This window comes from Pelodiscus sinensis, chromosome 20, assembly GCF_049634645.1.
Source record: "Pelodiscus sinensis isolate JC-2024 chromosome 20, ASM4963464v1, whole genome shotgun sequence".
Classification (NCBI taxonomy): domain Eukaryota; kingdom Metazoa; phylum Chordata; order Testudines; family Trionychidae; genus Pelodiscus; species Pelodiscus sinensis.
The window spans coordinates 15,947,555-15,967,747 of record NC_134730.1 but is presented as its reverse complement, the minus strand read 5'-3'; the positions used below and the strand labels follow the sequence as shown (position 1 = coordinate 15,967,747).

The window sequence follows — 20,193 nt, the reverse complement described above, 5'->3', positions numbered from 1 at the left end:
AAGGCTGTTCCATGAAGTTAACTTCATTATAATTGAATAATAATTGAATGATATCATTCAATAAACACTGGGAGCGTAGCATATGCTAGAGGGATATAAACAAGCAGCGTCTTGGGGATATACTAATAAGGCAAAAGACAATTGAGACCAGCTGAATCCAGGTATAACCAAAACACATATAAGTTAGAATCACAAAAGTCACAAAGACCAGTTAGTCAGAATATCACAATAAGGCTTTGGTGGAGACACCTGTGAAAAGATACAAGTAGCTTAATCTTAGAGATGTGTGTCTTTTCTCTTTTTCCCAACTTTTGTTATAAATGTAGTAATATATATAACATTGTGCTGTTCAGTGGTTGAAGTGCTCATGATAACTGTGGGAAGGTAAGAATGAAAACTGGAATGTATCTCTGTTAGCAAATGTGACTATTTTAACCTGCATTGGACACAGCAACCTCAGGAAATATTTACCTTGCAACAGCTATAATGGCTGGTGCATAACTGATGATGCTCTTGATGGAACACTCTGATATATGTGCTGCTTCTGTAATTGTTAGCTCAGTAAGACTGGAGAATTAATGGTCTTGTAAGATAAATGGTTTGTGGAACAGGAGTGTTCATTATGGTTCAGTTCTTTAATCTTCTGCTGTCACTGTGGAAGTAGATGGCTAAAATGGCAGCTGTTGCCATTATTGCTTCGATATTTTTAAAGGTTTTTTTTTTTTTAAATATGATTGAAAGGTATGTCTGCTCACATTTTTCTAGTGGAAATCAGGAACAGTGACACTATTTTATGACAGTATCATAGTACCAAAAGAGACCCCTAAACTTTTTTCTCCAAGTTAGAAAATAACATATTGTGCAAGATTTTTTTTTAAACAAGAATCTGCAACTTGATCAGGCATCAGATATCTTCATTGTTAAAGCAGCAGGTATGATCTGAGGATCAGATTAGAAATGACAACCCAAGAGTGATAAATGATGTTGACGTAAGTGATGGTACAAATGAAACAAAACTTATTAAACCAGGGGTTTCTGAACATGAAATCCATGTACTATATTAAAAAAAAAAACAGCATCTGTAGAGCTTAAACTTAATTGCATACGGATATGGTATAAAGCAAATTCTCAGAGTTAATTCTTGGAAGCTTTTCTGGACTACATATAGGTTTAGGAGACTAACATAAAGTGCCCAAGTTAGAATATTCTGGTCCTAGATCTTTTAATGTGATATTCTGCTTAAGAATGTTAAGAGGTGGATAATCCACTAACTGTGTAGTCAATAACATTTTTATCGAGTACACAATTAGTCAGTAAGGGAAGGCTTGCTCAATCCTGGCTTGTGTCGGGTACAGGAGCTACCCCATTGCGGCGCTGAAGTTTAGTGTAGCAGAAACTGGGAGTGCGGACAACCTGGCTACTACATTTAAACTGCAGAGGTGCAGCGGGGGTAGCCCTGGAGACGGCATGACTCAGAACTGACCCGGGCTTGCTCAGTCCTGGCTCGCGCCGGGTCCAGCACCTCCCGCGTACAGAGGCTGCTTCGTGGCACCGTCTCCTGCCTCACCTTCCTACGCTCCCTACACTGCTGCCTCTAATAGAGGCACCAGCATGGGGCGGGAGGGCAGGCAGCACCATAGAGACAGTGCTGGGGGGGATCGGCTTTTAAGAGATAGCAAGGTGTGGCAGAGCTAGTAGTTGACTTGACTACCTGGTAAGTCTAGGCTTATCAGGTAGTCATCTACTTGACTGCTTGCTTACATCCCTGATCCTGTTTCAGACGCATATAAGTAAAGCCCTGTTTTAGTAAAAAAAATCTGTATTCATGCACCAGCTCTTACAAAGTTTTGTCTTTTGAATACTTTATATAATTGAACCATATTTTATCACTGTTTTTTGGTATTGTTCCAGAGGATTACAGCCCATCCCTCTGAAAACATCTTCAATGTTTCTTTACACCTCACTAGAAACCAAAACATCTAAATAAAGCAAAGAAAAATGGAATGCAAGAAATGCTCTAAAATATAATTTAATTCAAGAACTGAAGTACTTTAAAAAACGTGGTGAAATGGAGGAGGGAAGGAGATTTTTCTTCATACTTGTATATTTGCATAATAATCCATTACTCCATTTTTTAATTTGTTACATGCTGAAAAGAGTCAGGAGTGCAAAGATGACTTCGTAACAGAAGTGTTTGGTATACACACATGAAAATAAATATTATTTGAAGTGGATTTTTGGTTTGGTTTTGCTGCTGTTATGAACTTGTGCCATGGCCCTACAACAGTTGAGCAATATTGGTGTAGGAACACGGGAAAAATTTAAAAAAGGATATTTTGGGGATGTTACTCCTAATTGCGTTTCAGAGGTAAAATATGAATAGTCTGGGCTTTTCTAATAATAGAGTTCACGTGTGTAGCACCTTCTTCAGGTGCGAGGATTGCCATTTTAAAAAGCCAGAGGCTGCACAGTGAAAGCTGATAAACCATGACTTTCCTCTGTAATTACAATAAGAGGCTATAATTTCTTAGGTTCCACATTATGGTCAGTAATAAAGTGTTGACTTTTTAATAGCAGCCACTCTGTCTGGTCTCTCTTGTGAGAATTATGCTAAATTTCAAATAAAGGGGACTTCAGTGGAAGTTTTTCTTATATAAGGGCTGCAAAATAACACCTTGTGGCTTTTTCTTTGTAATAGGGTTGATGTATGCAGCAGAGTCAGAGTGGTTTTTTGAGCCATTTCAAGATTCCTTCTTCCTCCATTAAAGAAAATTAATTCTCCAATAATTCATTTGCAAGACCGCACAGCACACAGATGCCTACTGCAGTTCTTGTTTCAGTCATATCCAAGAAGCAGTCAAACCAGACATTCATTCTTGGTTGAAATTCCTAGTTGCAATATCAGAAGTAGAAATACTGACCAGTTATCTGTAGGTTACACGTGATTAGGCTAGCTCACAAAGAGGTAAACTGAGTATTTGATATTTTCTTAAATTCATTATTTCTAGAGATCAGAGGCTCATCGTTAACATGGAAGGTGCAAGTGAAAAACTGGTTCATTAACTTGTGGAGTTAATTCAGTATATGACCTCCCACAGGCTTCAGCCTACCAACTAAAGAAAGTATCCATTCATCTTGATTATTGATGGTAGAAATAACTTGAGTAAGCTTACTTTTGAGCCTTATTTTGCTATGGAAGGGAGCAAGGATTGCTCGGGGATAGTACCTGTTGCTTCTCTGCACTAGTCATTAAAGACATAGTCAATCCTAAGGTGGAACGTTAGCCATGTTTCTTGTTTGTTTTTGGTGGCACTGTGCATGCCTGAGGCATAGAGTCCCATTGGGACACCCATTAGATCGGAGGACTTCCACGGTTCTCAGTTATGGGTTCTGCTACGGTACAATTGAGACTTGCATATTTTCCTGCAAAGAAAATGTCCACCAATACTTAGTCCCAAGCCACTGTGAGGTTTAAATCACTGATGTTTGTGAAGCACTCGAAGAGGGTGAGGTGCATAGTACAAAGTTGGCAGTTATTTCTAGGGATGCTAAGTAACACTTAATTAGCTAATGAAGTAGTCGATGAAATTTTGAGGCAGTCCAGCTCCTACTACATTTAAACTGCAGAGCTGCAGTGGGGCTAGCTCCCGGGGGCGGCGTAAGCTGACTGAGTAGTCCTAGCTTGTGCTGCTCAGGGACTGCTAAACCTCTGCTTTTTAAATGTATTAAGAGCCTCAGCGGGGGACCCGGCGTGAGCCAGGACTGAAGCAATTGTCGGTTCGCACCAGTCCCCAACCGCTGTACCTCTGCCTCCCATGCCCCTTCCTGCTTCCCTCTGAAGAGACGGTGCTGGGGGGAACCAGCTTTTAAGCTGGCTCCCCCCAGCACTGGCTCCTGGTCTCCCCCCCCCCTCTTTTTTGCCTCTGTATCAGAGGCAGCTGGGGGGAACAAGTAGTTGAGTAGTGACTCAATTAGTCTCTTACATCCCTAGTTATTTCCCAGGGGAAGATTAAAAATTGTTAGCCCTGGACCCAGTTTCCAAAGCCCCACCTGCAATCCTTCTAGTATGTTCATGTGTTCTGCATTGAGACAGCCAGTCCAAGTATTCCAGATTTCTCCTTTGGAAACTTGATTTTACAGTATGCTTCAATCACCACTGAACGTCTTTATAAAGATGTGTGAAATAACCTCATGTGTAGAGGTCCAATTTGAGGCCCATGTAGCCTGATTGACTGAGTCAAAATTCAAGATCTGAGCTCCCCACATAATTTCTGGAAGGGTGAACATGATTGCTTGTGCCTTGTGTTGTCCTGTTCTCTAATCTAACTGGTGTATTTCTTTGCCAGAAGCAACCATGAGAACATCTAGTCTGACTAGTTTCATAATGCCACCATAGAATTGTATCCAGATATTGTGGGATGAGACTGTTTGTGTTTGGCTCTAGCATATCTTCCAGAAACATCACCGATGTTTATTTGAAGCCTTCACAGCAAGTGGAGAGTTTGTCACTTGTGTATGCATTGTTTGTCAGTAGAAAAAAGTGCTTCCTGATCCTCCATAGTGTTCTAAATCTGCACATGATCTTAAGAATTAACAAGACAGAGAAGTTTTGAAGAATTCATCATCCTGACTGATGCTTGTGTATTATAATCATTTAGTGGAATATTCATAGTCATATTTTTTACAAGTTTGTATAATGGAACACTGTGATGGAGTACAGTTTCTGGAAATCACTTATTGATTTGGTGCTTAGGGCAATATGTTTAAATAATCTTTCAGTTTTGCTGGTCACTCAAAGGCTCCTGGAGGAATTTAATTTTACAGCAAAAGTTTGTGTTTGTTTTAACTAATTCTTCAGACACAGACAATGGGGCTGGGGAGGAAATCCAAGCCAACTTGCTTTAAAAAGAAAGTAATCCACACAAGTACAAATCAGCATCATTTTCAAAAAAATTATGTGCATCGTTCCTTGGAGCAGTACAGAACCAGGAGACTTTTGAAGAGGAAAGCAGATTAGGTGAGACAGAGCATGTTACAAGCTACCTTAGATAAGGCGGTACCTGTTTTGTATCTTCTTAAAAAGCTGAACCAAATTTTCAGATCTCAATGAAGGGCCCCAAAGGGCAGCCTTACTTGTGTGAGCCAGACCATTGCCCTTTATGTGACTCAAGAGAGAAAAAGTCTGCAGGATTGGGATTCTTCAACCTTCTCACAAATGAGGGTACCCTACAAATAGCAGATTCATACCTAAACTTTCCCAAGTTTGGGAGCTGTTTGGATCTCATGGTTTGTTCAAAACACGTTTCTCATTGTAAATTAATTTTTGTACATGCATGAGCAAGTTCTGTTGTATGGGATGCACTTTGGGCCACATTGATGGTTAATGCATCATCTAACTAAACTGAGTTATATGCAGGTCAGTGAACTAACTCTGAATCAGATGTTGGTGCATTTTTTTCCAGAGCAAGGTCTATAGGTTTTGGCCTTGTCTAAGCCCCACAATACCCTTATGAAAGAGGTATACCCATTTCAGAGAGAGATCATTAATGCACAGAGAGGTTAAGTGACTTGCCCAACATCACATAATAAAATGGTGATAGACCTAATAACCATAGTACGCTGAAATACAGAGAGAAGAATATTTTAATATTGACTCTCAATCTTCTGCTTCCAGCACACCACGTATGCAACAATTTGAAGTTTTCTATATTTACCTGCCTTTAAATATAAATCTAGATGTGGAATTTAATGGACAGATGGAAATATAACTCAATAATAGGCTCATTATAAAAAATGTTCTCCTGATCTTTTGAGATCTCCCCAAAGTAATCTGATGCTTAGTGTTTGTGCTGTGTATGTTCTAGTTCAATTGACATTGAAGTGGGACACAGTGTTACAGTTATTAGGCTGATCTCATATGGAAGGCCATAAAGAATGCAAGATCATGTCTGGAGAAAACAGACAATTATCTTGAAAAGCTGAATCTGTACATCTTATTCCTTATCAATTCCCATTTATTTTAACAAAGCAATTGAATACCGACAACTCTAAATCTTAGTCTATATTCAAGTCACTCATCAATGTTTTAAGATTTAAAAGTGGAGCTAAATATTCATTGCTGACAAGTGAGCCTGAAATGAGAATAATTTTGCTCTGAGTTGAGTGATTCCTTAATTAAAGCCTAAAGCAATCAACATGGTGCATGTTTCTTTCTTGTAGACTGTCAACAGAAACCCACTGGGATGCATTGCAGAGTGAAAAGGTCTGGAGGAGATTTTGCTAGAAATGAGCTTACAAAATGGAATGAATATTGAAAATAAAACACACTTAATTTTTTATTAAAAAGAAGTCGCAGATTTGGGTTGTAGTAGACAGCTTGGAGGGATGGGGAGATGAGTGTTATAACCTCCAGGCCCTCATCAAGAGCACTGCTTGCTGGTGTCAAAGATTCAAATGCAGGAAGTGTCGGTAGAAAAGTCTCAGCTGATCTGAGCAATCACAACAGTACATAGAGTCAGAAAGGCAATTTCTCTGGTAGCATGATTAGGCTGATAACTTGCAGCCAGATTCTGAATTACTAGAGCCTGATCCTCTTAGGTTAAATAAGTGACTCGAGGGTGTTGAAGTTTCTGCTGGATTGGACCCTTATGTGAGTGTAAATCAGTGGTTTACTTTTTGGTTTAATTAGCATTTACTCAGATTTAGACTGTCCTCTCTGGAGTAAAACCAGAATGTTTGGAATCAGAATCACATCTGTGTTTTCTGCTTTAGAACTCTTCTCTCCTGAGTTGTTAAAAAGATTCATGTCAATTTTCTTTTATGTTATTGATCCCTGATGCTTTAGACCATATTCTCCTTGATTGCTTTCTATGACTTTAATAGTCTTGATTTGGTAGGAAACAATACATTTTATATTCAAAGTTGTAATGGTCATTGTGGATTCTCTTCTCAGATAAAGTGAGAAGTCCTTTTTACTAGATCCCTGTGTCGAAGCAAAAGCCTCACTCAGTTTATGCAGCTAAACATACAGCTTTATTGATCAGTAAAGCCAAGTGAGCCAAATGTGGTCCCAGCAGAGCCGGGCCCAGTAAGGCTCGCTAATACAATCAATCCTCGTACCCTTAGCCAAACAGTCTGACGTCAGGGCATCCAATTACAGAAATCATCAATTAAACTTGGAAAAAACAAAGCCTTATCAACAAGATGGCAGACAGGTACGAGGAAGTACATCTCCTGTCTCAGCCAGTCCAATTAACACATTCCAATAGCCCATCCTGTAGGCCTCTTCTCACGGGGTGACAAAGTTCACTGGTCTATGTGCCAAAGAGAAAAGCTGAAATGGTTTCTGTTATACAAGATGGCTTCTAGCCAAATATGAAATGGTTTCTACAACTGTTATGCAAAAGTCAGTCTCTCTCTCTCTCTCTCTCTCTCTCTCTCTCTCTCTCTCTCTCTCTCTCTCTCTCTCTCTCTCTCTCTCTCTCTCTCTCTCTCTCTCTCTCTCTCTCTCTCTCTCTCTCTCTCTCTCTCTCTCTCTATATATATATATATATATATATATATATATATATATATAAAAAAAAAAATGTAGAGCGAGCGTGCTGGCCTTCCTTGGGGAGGTGATTATTACATGCAAATAGCATGCTGTTGGAATACACTGTTAGGAGGTTATGTAGCTAGTACACCAGGCCTCATGTCTGCGGAGGTTCATCGTTTCTTCACGTCTTGATGTTGATCAGGTGATGCGGGGGGGGGAAAGCAGCAGCTGTTTTTATCGCTTTAGTTTAAAGACTCACTACATCACATTTTTAGAGCACAGAGCCCACTGCCTAGCTGTGGGCTTGAGAATTCTGCCGTGTTAACTAAGATGGAACTGTTTTGTAGCAGTTGGACATCAACCCTTGATATTTTTTCTATAATATTGGCTAGCAACTGCAATAAAAGTGGAAACAGCAGTTGGTTACCAAGGCAGCAGTGTCAGAAGTGATTTTTAGAAGGCACTTGAAAGTAAGACAATATATGTGTTTAAAAACTACCCAGAAGACAAAACACAGACTAACTGCAAGTTGCTGCCCAACAGAGTAGCTCTATAGGTGTTTCAACGATCTTATGGGCATGATCTCACCGAATACCATGTAATCGAGCCCTGCATTGTAAAAGGTATTTTACATCGGACTGGTTGGTTAGATTAAGTTGTGTTAGTCAGTAATACTTAGTACCTTTTTATCTTAAATGCTTGTCTGTCTATCCTCACCATGGTGCTCAGCAATATTGAATCCTTAGCTTTCATTTACATTATTAAAATTTAGAAGCAAAGGCCACTTGGCTAAAGAGGGATAGTTATCTTCGCTGACAGAGCTACTAGGCTGTTTCCTTTTTTTACTGACCAGAGATTGACGGCAGCACAGATTTTATTAGTCTGTTATACACACGCTGTGTTCTGAGCCAATGCTTGCTATTGGGATGCTATTTGTCTTCTCCTGCACTTCTACCTCTACAGTGTCTTCAGTCTCCTCCAGTAGCACAGAAGATCTTCTTGTTCCTGCTATTCAGTTTCCAGCTAGCTTTATAGAGTCACCAAGCAACTTTCTCAGAGCTGCATTCGTTCGATTAGCTCTGCAGTCTCCCCCGGCCACTGTATGGAGACTGCAAGTCCTGAGATGTGCAAGGGCATTCCTAGCATCCCATGCACTATATATCAGTTTTTGGAATCAGAAGGTCTCCTGTCAGTTGGACTCTTTGGGGGTGTAGGCTGTTATGCTGCAGTTGCGCTCACTGCTATATAGTGGTGTCTGAACCACAGAGGTGCAAGGGATAGCGAGGAAACAATTTGGAGTGGTAACAAAGTGTGGATGAGAGAAAGATTGTGCGCGTCGATGGGGGAATACATGCACATAGCTGTGTTATCTCAATCAGATGGCTGTTAAATGTAGTAAATATCCATGATCATTTCAGCAGAATGCATTTCTCATTGTAAGCTTCCCCATTGTTTGGCACAAGGAAACAGCAGCATTCTAGGCCAAAGACTTGAATTCATAGACAGTCAAATCTTCTGTGGATGTTCTGTACTTTTGAACAGCGCATGAAATGATAGTAATGGTGCGTAGGGTTCTTATTTAGTAAGAAGTAACTCCTACTCCTAAGACTCCACCTTGCTGAGAAACTAGCTCTATTCAGTATGAAGAAAGGGTATAGTGCAGCTGTAAAGCCAGATTTAAAAAAGGCCAGTGAACTGGTGGACATCGCACCTGTGTAACAGTTCTGGAAGGCATTCTGACTGCAGAGGGTATTTGCAGGCACACTGTCTCCAGCTAGTGCATTGGTGACTCCTCTAGGAGTCACATGTTCTGGCATGTAACATGGGACAGAATGCCCCTCTTCAGTGTCTCCACCTCACTGGCTTGTGTAGAAGGGGGAGACTGAGGCCACGGGACTCATCCTTATTAGGTTATCTAGTTGCATTAGTGGCAAAGTTCTTCCATCCACTCACCACTTGATCCAAGAAATGCAGGATTCTGGATGTACCCTCTGCAGAGGCTGAGTGTCAAGGGGCAGGAGTACTCCCATGCATGAGCACTCAGGATCTAACCCACAACGTGACCATGCTGGCTGCAAGCATTTGTTGGCCATTATATAGCTCCGCTCCGCCTCTCAGACTGAACCATTTTCTTCCATCATCCTAAATATTCTCCCCCCCCCCTTCAAATAGTGTGGTCTCTAAATATAGCTACAGTTTTTTATTAAATGTTATGCCATCTCTGTTGGAACTCAGAGGTAAGAATGAAAGGCTGGCAAATCCTGCTGTATCATCTTTGAAAGGTTCATCATGTCAAGATGAATGTATCCTCATATGCCTGTGTTTAAAGGCCAGGATCACTTATACATTTCTGCGTGCAGGTAATGTATTACCATCATTGATACCACCAGGCATTATAAAGGTCTGGTTTGTGCTAAAAATAAATAAATCTGTATAGTTGGGAATCTTTTGATTTTTCCACCCTGCCCCCAGCTTTTATTTTAGGTTATGATGACAAAGCAGTTCTCATGCATATAGCTGAAAAATACAAGAAAAGTCTCTCCCCTGCTTCATCAAGCTGTTACAGATAAAAAGGTGAAATGTTGCCTCTTCATTGAGTCATTAATAACTAGGAACTTGCTAATTTCTACAAGGCTGGCAGGATTACTGGGAGACGGCATATCAGGCAGCCAGGAATATTAGGTTGGCAAAGGGGCAAAGCGAAATAGAATAGAACTTTCTTAAGTGGAGCAAGTCCCTGGTACCTCCGTGTTATCTGAGCATTTCACAGCAGCTCTTGAAAGTACGACCATGTTGTTATTCAAATCTGACATACATAAAACAAAAGCACAGAGAAATTAAGTGATCTGCTGAGGTGGGACAAGGAAGTCTGTGGTAGGACCACAAAATGAACTCAGTTCCCCTGAGCCTCATTTCACTGCATTAATTGCCAGACCATATTCCTCCTCCTGATTTCAATTACATCAGTGTGTTTGTGCAAAAACAATGAGGAACACCTTAAAGACTAACGGATTTATTTGAGTATAAGCTTTCGTGGGTAAAAAACACTTCAAAAAAGATGTCTCCATGCATCTGACTAAGTGGATTAGTCAGATGCATGGAGACATCTTTTTTGAAGTGTTTTTTACCCACGAAAGCTTATGCCCAAATAACTCGGTTAGTCTTTAAGGAGCCGCAGGATTTCTTGTTTTATCTTTGTAATGATACTGGCTGCATGTACTGAACAATAAGATGTGTGGAATTAGAGTGCAGAACAAATTCACTGCTGTAACAAAAGCATGAAGATGAACTGAATTTTTAAAGCTTGGCCAAAGTAGATTTTTACCGGAACTTGAACACTGCTGAGTAGAACATGCAGCTTGCCTTCTGTTATTGAGCTACTTGTACTGACAAATTACTCACGAGGGGATGCTACATAGATCGGTGTGTCTCGCTTTGATTCAGCTGTTTTGTCTCGGAGGCCCAACGAGCTTTTCTATGCTAATAACCCAAAAGGAACTTCAATCATGGCATCTGCCATAGTTCTGCATGTGGGATGGAAGTTTATTGGAATATTGGCTCTTACATTAATTATCTGAGATCAGCGCTCTGCTGTGACACCTTTATCCTTTTGATTCACAGTTTTGCACAAGACGGATGGTAGCAGTAATTGCTCCCCCAGTGCTATAATGTACTGTGCTATAAAGTGAGTTTGCATTTCTTGTGGTAATTTAAAACTCCGTTCCCCCAAAGTACTGGATGAAATGAAACAATAGCACTAAGGACTATCATTTTAATTTTCCTAGAATGTCTGACTGCAAGGCCCATGGATTTGAGGTTTGTGTTGCTCTTAGCAACAAAACCAAAAAACCTACTCTGATTTCTTCCTCCTAGAACAGCTTGAACAAACCAAATAGTATTTCTGTGGGGTATGTCTACACTGCAGCTTTATTTCGAAATACGTAATTTTGAAATAGTTATTTTGAAATAGCTTATGTCGAAATAATGTATCTACACACACAATGCATTTCGAAATAGCGTTTTGCTATTTCAAAATAGTGCATCCACACTGATAGGACACTGAATTGCATTTAAGGTCGTCCGGAACTGGTTCTGGCAGGACATCAGGTCAGGAGTTACCTTGTGTGGCTTCTGCCTGAGGCTATCTGAGACCTATGCTTAAAGGGACCCCCACAAGACAGCTGGTTCTAAGGTTTCCCTGCTTGCTTGCCTACCTCATTGAGGGACAGCCAAGCATTTTTTTTCTCTGCATGCTCTGGTTGCCCTCACTCAGGACACCACAGCACTCTGCAGCATGGAGCCAGAGCCGCCCCTGGGCACTCTGGTGTTTCTCCTGGATGTGTTGCTGCAAGCCTGGCAGCATGTTCTGCAGGCAGTAACAGTCTCCCTGGTATGCCCCACTGGGGGCTTGTGCCTTGTTCCTCCCTCATGTCCTTCCACTTACCCCTCCCTAACCCACCCTTCCTGCTGTACAATAAAAGACGTGTTCATTACAACAAAGCCTCTTTATTGAACAAAACTGGGGAGGGGGGGAGGGAATGAAACTGAGATGAGACTGGGGAGGGAGAAACCTGGGAGGAGGGAGCTGGCAAGGGGAAGAAGGGGGAGGAAGAGCTCAGGGTTGGGGGTCTTGCTGGCCCAACTGTCTCCTAGCACCACAGGTGTGGGGGCCTCGGTGTCCCTCAGGGTCTTCTCGAGGAAGAAGCGGGACAGGGAGAAGGAGTGGGAGGAGGTGTGGTAACTGGGGAGGCAGCAGGGGCTGGAGCAGCAGGAGGATCCAAACTCTGCCCCAGGGTCAATGACTGCCTGGAGGGTACGGATCGTCCTGCCCCCCAGGATGTGGTCCACAGCTTTAAAATAGGGGTAGGGGTCTGAGTCTGCCCCTGGTTGGTAGCTGCCCTGTGGCCCTGGCATATGCCTGCCGCAGCTCCTATATTTTCATGTGTACCTGCTCCTGGGTTCGCATGTGGCCTTTGGTGGCCAGGCTGGCAGCCATCCGCCTGTAGACGGTTGTGTTCCTCTGTTTAGTGTGGAGATCATGGATGATGGAGGCATCCCCCAAACCTGAATTAGGTCCCTGATCTCTGCACTGGAGCAGGCAGGTGCCTGCTGCTTCAGGCACGTGGTAGGCTCCTGGGAGCTGGCACATTGGCCCTGGGGAGTGGTGGAGGGCTGGCTGGCACTGGCTGCCTGGCTCATGTTGGGGCCACTGGGTCAGGTGCAGCAACTGCTGGCTCTGGGCTGGCAGGATTGGAGCTAGCACAGGAACTGTGGCCAGAGTCTACCCTTTAAGGGCTCTTGGCACAGGGGGGAGGAGTTTTCTTGGTTGTGCCCAGAGTGGCCACCTGGGCACCCTGGGAAGTGCTGGAGGCCCCCTATTTTGAAATAAGCGTCTACACAGCACTTATTTTAAAATAGTAATTTCGAAATTGACACTATTCTTCGTGAAATGAGGTATACCCATTTCAAAATAAGCCCTCCGCTATTTTGAATTAATTTTGAAATAGCTGTTTGGCTGTGTAGACGCTGGTACAGTTATTTTGAAATAACGGCTATCATTTCGAAATAACTTTGCTGTGTAGACATACCCTAGGAGTGAAGAGGATTGAGGATTCAGCCTGTTCTGAGCACTTTCTTGTCCACCATTCAATGGAGGATCTGATTACCGTAGTAATCAGACAACATTGTTATGGTGGCCTGACAGGTCTCCTGATTCGTCAGTGGTGTTGTTCGAGTGTGTGGGGGTGTGTGTGTACTCCTCCTGTGTGTTGACTATTTGTGTAAACTCTATACAACACAACAGACTCTGAGAGCCCCCAAAGACTGCAGAATAAGGGTACGTCTAGACTACCTGCCTCTGGCGACAGAGGCATGTAGATTAGGCTACCCGACAGAGTAAAATGAAGCGGCGATTTAAATAATCGCCGCTTCATTTAAATTTACATGGCTGCCGCGTTGAGCCCACAAACAGCTGATCAGCTGTTTGTCGGCTCAGCGCGATAGTCTGGACGCTCCCCTGCCGACATCAAAGGGAGTTGTCGACAACCCAGGTATGCCTCATCCCAGGAGGCATACCTGGGTTGTCGACAACTCCCTTTGATGTCGGCAGGGGAGCGTCCAGACTATCGCGCTGAGCCGACAAACAGCTGATCAGCTGTTTGTGGGCTCAACGCGGCAGCCATGTAAATTTAAATGAAGCGGCGATTATTTAAATCGCCGCTTCATTTTACTCTGTCGGGTAGCCTAATCTACATGCCTCTGTCGCCAGAGGCATGTAGTCTAGACGTACCCTAAGACAGGTATTGAAGGTGCCTGGTCAGGTTTATTGTTAGGTGAAGTACAGTAATCGTTGTCAGTAGGTTCTTCCCAAACCACTATGCATATGAAAACCCCTTGACAATGGACCAGCTCAGCACATGGGAGATCCTGCTGCCCCTTAAGAAGGACAAAGACAGCCCCTCTGTGATAAGTAGGCGTAGTGCTGGCCAGCATTCAGTGACTAACGGGTTAAACTCAGGTAGCTAAGGGGTGTTGGCAGGGAGCCAGGAGAGCCAATGGGAGAGTGTTAACATTTAAATTGAAAATATATACCTGCCTGCTGCTCTTTTTGTGTGAGTTTTAAGCGAGGAGCTGGGGAAAACAAGGTGAATTGAACCAGGCAGAATTACCATGCCTACAAGAAAATCTGGGCGTGGAAATGGACTGGACCTTGAAGTGGATGGTGAGTAAGTAGGAAAAAAATGTATGTTTAGTCATGATCAAGTAATTTTCTTTGTTTTGTTGTTTTGTTAAACTTCTCTGTACTAAGTCCATGTCGTTCCCCGTCCCCCATCACTGTATCTAAACTCCATACTATTTTTCTCTGTTTTAATCTGTTCTTTTCTCAGTTGCTCTGTAACACCTAGCAACCACGTATGCTTTATTGAGTAGATCTTTTTGTTTTGTTAGTAAAACCTCATTTTGAAGGTGATTTGATTCTTGTGTCCTGGAAGATAGCAGGTGGTCTGTGTATGCATGCCTAGACTGAGAGGTCAGCTATCAGAGATTTCAGTAGTGGGTTTTTTTCCCAAGCTCTCATGTGGTAAAAGAGATTGGTAGTACCTCCCTAGAAGAAATTTTCAAGTCTTCCTGGATTTAAGAAGGATTTTGTTTGTGTTTTACTTTTGATAGTGGCAGCTACTTCCCAAGGCCAGGGAATCTGTGACCTCGGGTAGCTTTTTCAAGCAGAAGCCTATAGAGGCAAATGTCTAATGTCTCTTGTGGGCCCCCACCTTCTTCTCAGAGTGGAGAACAGCCTTGTCACCCTGCAAGACAAAACTTTATACACAGGTACAAACATGTTACACATCACTCCTGGTGTATCAGGTTGCCACCAGTTGACGTTACCTAAATATCACCCTGCACATGGTGATATCATCAAAACTTTATCATGCTGTTATTTTAGACCCTTTCCTGAACCTGGGTCAGTAAGTCCCTGTTACCTGTGGGAAGTGTTTAGGTACAAGGTCCTTTTTAACAAGGTGGTGTTACCATTCTTCTGGAATTTGCTTTCCACCTATGCCCAGTACTAATTTCTGTTTTACAGCCAGTACCTAGTACCAATGACTGTTCTACACCTGTTCCTATTACCATTTGACAGTAGCATCCCTGTTTTTGCCAACTTCCGTGAGCAGAGGCCTGCCTCTTGATCGCAACTCAGCTTTGCTTTATATTAGCAAAGTCTTGACCATTGTTGGCTAGGCTTTAGGCCTCCCGCCAGGTGCTACTTGGGCTTCTGTTTCAGGCCCTCATCTTTCTACCGCTGTATAGGAAAAAGGGTACCAGTCTTTAACTTCTATTTGCTCTGATAAAAGTGATGGCAGAGTCATGTGTGCTTCTCAGAGAGAACTCCTGCACCATGAAGTGTAGGTATGGCTCAGTGGTTGGAGCTCTGCTTTGAGACAAGCTCCTAAGTTCTGTTCCCAGCCCTGTCACTGGCTTGTTGGGTGACCTTGGGCAAGTTACTTAAATACTTTGTGCCTCATTTCCCCACCACTGACTTCCAGTGATGATCTGCTGATGAAAAGCACTGTGGAAGTGTTCAGTATTATTAATATGCCTGCCACAAACAGTTTAATGTAATTTAGCGTTGAGTTTGGTGGGGCAATGCAGAGGGCAGGCCAAATGGAAAAGGAAATCGTACAGTTGCATAAGTGAAGACAACCTGACACATTGTGCTAATACTCTTGTTAGAACCCATGATGGTTTATTTTGTAAATATGAAGCACTAGATAACTTTTGCAGGCTAGTTATAAAAAAAAATAATTACTGAATATGTACTCTTGGAGGGTGCTACAATGCATGTTATATTTTTAGTAAGAGGTATTTCAGAGGTAAAATATGTGAAAGCAAGTCAGAGAATGGTTTGAAACTGAGGATTTCATGAGGGCCCATTATGTTGCTTTGTGCTATCATAGAATATTCACTTGATAGTTTGTAGTTGGAGAAGGGACAACACTGAAGGAGGAAGTGAAGAGTTGCTAGCATAGGTGGTTTGGACCCTGCTTGCTGCCGTTCCCAAAAAAGGTCTCTCTAGAGACTAGTCCTTCAGGGTTGATAGAGGCCCAGGCACAGAGTGGCAATGAGACCAGTTGGGAGTGGATTGGACTTCGTGATTTATGAAAGAACCGTAAACGGAACTTGAAAAGATCTGTGAGCTCTTTTAGATAGTCAGTACCAGAGTTCTAATTGCAAATAGTTTTAATTGCAAATAGTAAATTATAAGTTCAATAACTGAATCTGGAGTGGAGCATCCTGTGAAAAGCATTTATCATGTTTATCTTGGGGTACTTGTAACAAGGGATCAAAGGGAGGTGGTCTTGGAGGTAATATTTCCAGGTGAGAAGCTTAATTGCAGCAGCAGATATCTGAGACCTGGCCATTGAAAAATGGGCTGACACAGATTTGTGGCAATACTTACTTATGGTTTATCATCTTGAAGGTTACTTAGATGCCTTCATTATTGGATCTCTGTTGACTCGACAGCATGAAATTGCTCACTGTATCTCATGAAAATTTTCCTGGAAGAGGACACATCTTTCTAAAAAGTCAATTTTGTATTCAGATATCATTAAATATAATGATGAGTAGAGCTAATCAGAAAAATGCTGTCTATGGGGTTTTTTTTGTTGTTGAAACTTTGCACATTCTAAAACATTCCTTGGAGATGGGTTCGTTTTGATGACGTCCCTTTGAAAAATAAACAGCATCTTTGCAGAATCCTGCCTGCCAGGCAGATTTCAAAATCTGTCTCGTTTCCTAACAATTCACTCACGTAGCTAGCTCTTGAGAACCTTGGGCTGCTAAAGTGTCTGGCTCCAAGGTAGTTTCCAGGTGAGCAGTCCTGAGGCTTGAAGACTCCAGAGGCTACACCTGTGGGGCAGCATTCTAAGTAGACTTGCTCCACAGTTAGGGACCCGAGGGTTTCCAGAATCCACGGTTCCAGGTGCCTAGAAGCACCTGTTCTGAGGCTCCCCCCTCCATTGCAACTTTCGGTTCCCACTTCTTCAAAATCCCACCTGATGGACTGGTTTGAAATGATCAAAATAAAATGTTTTCCTTTAGAAACTCTTTTCCTTTAGATCTGTTGCACAGAGAATGTCGTAATTATTTCTGATAGGGAGCAAAAATGAATTTCCAAAACTTGAAATCCTCAGTGACATGGAAATTAACTTTTCCACTCACCTCTGATGATTGTATTGAGACAAAATGGAGGCTTAGCATTTACTGCATTTCTTTGTTTGAAAGTAAACAGAATTGTTATTTAGGAGCAGCTTTATTACATCTGTGCACTGACCTATGATTGAAATACTCTGGTGATTTTACCTAACATCTCTCCCCTTGTCACTGCATTATGCTACTTATGGCCACCCGGTGCTTGCAGTGTTCTGGTGAGAAGAGCCAGCACAATCCGCTGGAGAGGGATTTAGTATCTCTTGCAAAGAAACACTCTCTGTTGAGTGCAGCCACCTGCTTAGCTGACCAGTGATGTAAACTGCATTGCAGTCAAACTGTCAAGCTAGCTGGAAGTGATAACTTCCTGAACATTGATTTTTTTTCCCTAGTGACAAGAATATTTAGTTGAAATTGTCACTTTTTTGGTTTTAAGTAGAGAATGTGGGTTTTTTATTAATCATTTTCATTTTTTTATTTACAAAACGAGTAGTTCAATAATAATTTCCAGTCCAAGCTGTCACCAGCTTTACACCGAGGACAGAAAGCCCCGAAAATTAATGTGTAACATCACAATGAGAAATGTGACACCTCATTGACTACAGCTGTCCAAATAGCACTGCCACAGTTCACAATCATGTGTACATAACAGCCTACAAAACAGGCAGAGCCAACGGAGAAAGAGAAACATTGAAGTCTGCACAAAACTATACCAGATCGCACAGTAAGTTGCTCAGTGCTGACCTACATTGCAGAAACCTTTCCTTAGAATGGCTGTCCACTGGACCCACCGATTTGCAGCATGTGCCGTTTGCTCTCCCGTTGTCAGCACAAACATTTAATTTGCAGCAAGCTAGGGTCCAAATCTATCTCTCACTAGCACCTGCTGAATTCCATCAGTTCCCTAGTGCACTTTTGATCTATTCCTGTTTTCAAGTAGGTTACATCAAAGGAAACTTAACACAGAACAAAGACCCTCTCTACCTCAAAAAGCTTATGTTCTAAGTGCAACTATGCAGACAGATGTACGCGGGAAACCGCTCCGGGTGGTATGACAGAAAGTGGTCTCAGCACAACACCTGCCCCTCTGTAAGTTCTTTTGATAAGTGTCATAGAGGATGGCCTGTTAAAGTGGTAGTGAGACCCATGCACCGTTGTCTCATCAGCTGCTTCCTAAATCGGTCTTGAGAGGGCACCCAGGGCATGTAAATGAGTAGCTTGAGGATCAGTTGGGAGATTTTTAGGTGAGAGCTGCCAGAGATGAGACTAGAGGAGATCTCTGAGAGAAACTGCTAAGAGCACAAAGCTCCATACAACTTTCCTGCAGAATATGGAAGAATAGTTGGGAAACCAGTGGAGTGGCTAGACTGCTTACCTCCTGAGCCACAGCGCCACTGCCAAAAGGCTGAATATGGCTAAGGGTGAGGAGACCAATGCAGGAGGTAACCTGCTGACCTTTCTGAGCAAGAGAGCCATAGATAAGAAAAGGCTGGAGAGAGCTGCATTGGAAAAAGTTCAGAAAAGGGCAACAAATTATTAGGGATGTGGAATGGCTTCTGTATGAAGAGTGGTAATTATTAAGACTGGGATTTTTCAGCTTGGAAGAAGAAATGAAAAAGGGGGGATATGTTTGAGGTGTGTGGAATCATGACTGGTCTAAAGAAAGTAGATGATAAAATGCTATATACTCATAACACAAGAACAGAAGGTGGGGGGTGTCACCAAATGAAATTAATAGGCAGCAGCCTTAAAACAAACAAAAGGAAGTAGTTCTTCACACAATGCACTGTCAACCTGTGGAGTTCTTTGCCAGAGGATGTTGTGAAGGTAGGTTTGAAAAAAAGAACTAGATAAATTCATGGAGGATAGGTCTCTCAATAGCTAGTAGCCAGGAAGGGCAAGGCAGGGTGTACCTAGTCTCTGTTTACCAGAAGCTGAGAATGGGTGACGGGATGGATCAGTTGATGGTTACCTGTTCTCTTTCTTCATTCTGAATCATTTGACATTGGCCACTATTGGAAGACAGGATATTGGGCTAGTTGGACCTTTAGTATGACTCAATATGGCTGCTCTTATGGAAGAAAGCTTCTGGTACTCTAAGCTGCAGAGGGCTGAGGCCAGGGATGAAGCCTGGTGTGAGATGCTGGAGAGCTGAGTATAAAGACATTGGAGCTGTACTGGGGAGTCTGAACATGGTGAGAGATACTGGAGTTGTACCTTGTGTATTGATGTGCTTTTGGAATTTGAAGATTGAATGTACTGCTTGGACTTAAATTGGGGGATCTCTGCATCGTGGTTTGACCTCCATTATGGTTACGTGCACGGGGGTTTCTTTTGTATTAAGTTTCCTTCACAAGGATGAGATGTACTTGGAAAGTCTTTGTGAACTATTTCATGGCCAGCAGAATGGGAAACTGAGGCAGACATCCCTGTCACTCAACACCCTGCTGTTGACGGATACTCCAGGAAGGGCTGCAACGGAGTGTTCTAAATAGGGATTTGAAGCAGAAGGCCTTGAAAAGGTGATTGTTTGCAAATGCAACATAAGGTCATGAATGTTTGTGAACTTGTTAGTATCTTTCATATACTGTTTCATGCATAGTATGTTTTGATGTGACTGCAGAGAATTATTTCAAGTGTTAAGGTTCTGAATGAAATTTCAGTCTTCTCCAGTTAATTAGTCAATAAAAAATGAATGATATTTGAGAGGGAGGAAAAAGAGGGTGTAGATCAACAAGCCCTTCACAGGCAAGTGCAAAGCACGTTCCTTTGACCTTGCCTTCCCTGTCAGAAACCCATAGCAGCTTACAAGTAAAAACAAAACCACATAACCCCCCTACCAAAACAAACAATACATTACACATACAGGTCTTCCTCTGCTCCCCAGAGGAAGACATGTGAGAGTGAATGAACCACAAATGACAAATATTACTCATTTTTCTCAA

General features: G+C 42.3%; 1 protein-coding gene across 8 annotated transcripts in view; it reads left to right on the top strand.

The window, feature by feature from the left end:
• CA10 (carbonic anhydrase 10) overlaps positions 1-20,193 on the top strand; it is a 417,040-nt gene that overhangs the window by 75,384 nt on the left and 321,463 nt on the right. The gene's annotated exons all lie outside the window — the stretch shown is intronic.